This window comes from Electrona antarctica (assembly GCF_951216825.1).
Source record: "Electrona antarctica genome assembly, chromosome: 11".
NCBI classification, from domain to species: domain Eukaryota; kingdom Metazoa; phylum Chordata; class Actinopteri; order Myctophiformes; family Myctophidae; genus Electrona; species Electrona antarctica.
In genome coordinates, this window is record NC_136792.1 from 50,262,140 (window position 1) to 50,266,618 (window position 4,479).

Here is a 4,479-nt window from a genome sequence, read left to right on the forward strand (position 1 = left end):
TCTCTCTCTCCCTCTTTCCAGTCATGTTTAGCTTGGCAGGGTTGTTCCTGTCTACCTTCACTTGTATAAAAAGGCAAAAAGCCAAAAACAAATCTAATATATATATATATGTTCCTGTCTAGACTAGAGATACTTAGAAATAATTAACTCAGTATTTGGTATAGATCAAGCAATGCATCCACAATTCCACTATAGCACGCAGCCTATATGCCAAATGTTATACTGTGATATTATACAGTATTCAGCACATTATTTTAGGGCTATTTTGCAAAGACATTTATTTTACAATATGCAATCATTAGCGACATTGTCACTCGTGTGTGTGTGTGTGTGTGTGTGTGTGTGTGTGTGTGTGTGTGTGTGTGTGTGTGTGTGTGTGTGTGTGTGTGTGTGCAAACTTCTGAAGAAATGTGAACTGAACCCCTCTCAATTTGGTTACTCCAGAAGAGTCCAGATGGCTGTCACTTTTCTCACATGCTAATTAACTAGCAGTAGCAAGATCATTGTCCGAAAGTTCGCTTCGTTTGGCAGGTGTGAAGGCTCATTCGAATCCTAATGCGTGTCTAATGTGTCTGTCTGTCACTGTGTGGGGATCCGAGTGGAGACTTTCTTCATCTTGTTTAAATATAAATACTTCAAAATTAAAACACATGTTTAGCTCAGCATGATCTATAAACTGTATAGCTAACATGGAATATGCATAATAATTGTGATCGGATCATCAATGGGACTCTGGGAGTAGGCTATCTATTGTAAACTTCGGATCATTTTGCGCTCCCGTCTCCGCTGTGCCTCGTTCATGTGCCCAAAAAAAGAACAGTGGCGCGCACACACACACACACACACACACACACACACACAGTAAGTCTCCGACGACACACTGCATCCGTTACTCTCACTTTACGTGAAAAGTCTATTTTTTAACATCGGCTTCTGAACACATTGATAAAATTCCCTGCTACGTTTCCTTGCTTTCCCTGACACAGCCAGTGTGAAGGCAAACCGCATCAAATTAAATATGCAAGAATCCAAATTCTCCGCCCATACGCATTTGAGTCTACAGAAGTATTAGGTGAGAATGTGACCTAATTAGCAACTTTGTACAGCCGTCAGACTCTGCCTTTGAAGCGCAAACATTATCCACAAACGACCCCCCCCCCCCCTCAATGCTGCATAGAGAGAAAGAGAGAGAGAGAGAGACGCTCTACTACTACTACTAAGTGTTTCACCGGATTTTACTGTTAAATAAATAAATAATTAGCCGTGACTGCGCACGTCTGTAGGAACCGATAGTTAGATCCGAAATTGAATTATGCCTACTGTAATGGGTGCCACGGAAAGTACAGACAACTCACCCCGCAATGTCAGAAAGTGAAGACATCTCACCCCGGAAAGTAAAGACATCTCACCGGGGTGAGATGTCTTCACTTTCCGGGGTGAGATGTCTTCACTTTCCGGGGTGAGCTGACCGGACATCTCACCCCGGACATCTCACCCCGACATGTCAAAAAGTGAAGACAACTCACCGGGGTGAGATGTCTCGTATTCGTTTAGAATGCTGCAGTGTTTTTGCGAGACAAACGAGCAACCAGGCCTGTTTCACGAAGGCAGAATTAAATCATCATGCGCATGTAAGCCAAAGCATCTAAGCGGCATTTGGGCAATTGGTAAAACTTTATTATTATTATTGTTATTGTTATTATTTCCATTGTTCCCAAGTGTAAACTATTTAATTAAAAAGGCACAAAATATTTTCAGATGGATGTCTTTGGACAATTACATATTAATCTGGGGTTCCTTGGTGTGAAGAAATGTGGGAACCACTGGTTTAAACATTAGGAAGCAAGCCCAAATAAGAAACTACTGTACACTTTAGAGTCAAGCCCAAAACGCATCAACCAGCAACTACCAATCATTTATTTGCAAGTGACTTAAATATACCCTCAATCTAAGGCTCAGAGTATTCCACGGTGGCTCAGTGGTTCTGGCAGTCGCCTTTGGTGTGAGAGGACGCTGGTTCGTGACAAGATTCGTGACCTCGGACAGAGGATTGAGGATAAATCAAAATAAATCACTCTTTACCTTTTAGATAAATCACTCTTTACCTTTTCGTCAACTAAATGTACAATTGAAATGTATTTTGGCGGACATAATCCAAGATAATCCACTCTTTTCTCTTTTTAGTCAATTTGTAACAGTCAGCAGTGCCAGTTGGTGCCACAGGGTGGTGCACTGCTCCCTTTTGTTTTGCTTTGTGTAGAAGATCTGACGTGCTCCGTTCACATTTGTTTATCATATTAGTGCTGTCTGCCGTGAGACCTGGCTTAATATGGTCAATACTGAATCAATGCTCTATTAGTTGGCTGCCAAATAAACCAGCTTAGTGTCATCATCTGTGTCTGTGTGAAATACCTGGACTGACAACTATTCTGCTGTATCCAGTCCACCATAGACCTGTAGACCATCTGTGCAAGTATGATGTAAAAACAATCAGCAGGTAGAAAATGACAGAGGATTTACTTGGAACTCCCTCTTTTAGGATAGGCGTTTTTTTGCCTATGTGGTGAGTCACTTCATGGATTAATTTCATGACTTTTGCAGTAAAAGTAAATCTCGGGACAATCCATTTCATGAAGGGGACATCCTAAAGATATGAAAAAACGTTGTCCCGTTTTGTTATACCTCGGGGAGGGGTACCTCAAAAACTAAGCCTCTTTTAGAGGGTTTTTTCCTGCACTTTCGTTCTTTACTTCGTGCACACACCCACACACACACGAGGCAGTAGTAGAGGCATATTGCCTCAGGGCCCGCGGGGGGGGGGGGGGGGGGAGAGAGCCCGCGGGGGGGGGGGGGGGGCCGGCCGGCCGGCCGCTCCGATGCGTGGTAGTAAACTGTATACTCTCTCTCTCACTCTCACTCTCTCTCTCTCTCTCTCTCTGGCTCTCTCTCTCTGGCTCTCTCTCTCACTCTCTCTCACTCTCTCTCTCTCTCTCTCTCTCTCTCTCTCTCTCTCTCTCTCTCTCTCTCTCTCTCTCTCTCTCTCTCTCTCTCTCTCTCTGGCTCTCTCTCTCTGGCTCTCTCTCCCACAAACACGCTGTTAAGTTACCGCGACTAAGACTACATTTCCTGTCAATAATAAGCAGTGTAAAATGTAGTTCATCAAGGGCCCTTCACGGCGCAGGCAGGAAATAGAGTGTTTAAACTGGGCTGCTTGGCTGCACGTTAGAGTAGATGGATGGGGGTTGGGCTGTCAAACCGTGGCACATTCCAGCCGCCACTGACACACAATTCAATTCAAAGGGCTTTATTGGCATGAGAAAACATACGTTTACATTGCCAAAGCAGAAAACACAATACAACAATACATCAATACAATCAAAACAAAAAATATGTACATTTGAACGTCAGAATCTTCAATAGATCAATTTCTATATTGTACCAAGATCACTGGATGCAGGTATAGTGCAGGAATATACACAATGATTAGTCTTTAGGGTGGTTGTGTTCCGTTTGATATCCTTCTCCTATCACAGCAACTCACAAATCTTGCTGCTGTGTTTGCACATTGTTGTACTTCGCCCAGCAGATATGGGAGTTTTTTGTCATTGGACACACACACACACACACACACTGGCAAAACCTGTTTTGTCTCTAGACACTCCCTACTTTGTGTGTTAAAAGTAAAACGCAGTCGACCATTTTGACACAACAACACCAACACAGAGAACTGAACACTATGGACTCCATTTTGCCACATTGGATTAAAGCCTAAAGATTAATATCGGGTGAGTGTTTTTAATCACTTTACTGGAACTAATGTCTCTAGTCTGTTTTTAGGGTGTTTAAATACAATGAGTCAAAAAAGTTGAACATACAAACAATGAAGTATCGCTTCTTAATTCTTCTGCTGCTTACACTGGTGAACAGAAAGAATAGGAAGAAATAGACTCGGCAGTGTGTGTAAGGTTCCTATAACTACAGTGGGTCGTGTACTTTATTTACAGTTTGCTAATAAACACAGTGGTGCGCTTTCAGTTCACAATGAACACATTCAATTGTTTCAGCATCTTGTTTCAACATTTCAGCATGATCAATGATCAACAGTAAATAATTAAATTGTTTCAGCCATAAGCGGCGGGTGGATTTTACCTTTTAGGTAGGCTAGAATTACCGAACATTGCTTGATTGGTGGTACGTGTGAATGACGCCTAATGCCTAGTTCACACGTACCAAACACCAATCAAGCAATGTTTGGTCGTTTTTTTGTTTTTTTGTGCCACCACAATGCTTTTCCAATGGGAGTCACATGGTTTGATCAAACATTTGTGTTTCTGACTTCCTCTCCCCTCTAGCAGCCTCCCCCCCCTCTCTCTCTCTCTCTCTCTCTCTCTCTCTCTCTCTCTCCCCTCTTTCTCTCTCTCGCCCCCCCTCTCTCTCTCCCTCCCCCCTCTCTCTCTCTCCCTCCCCCCTCTCTCTCTC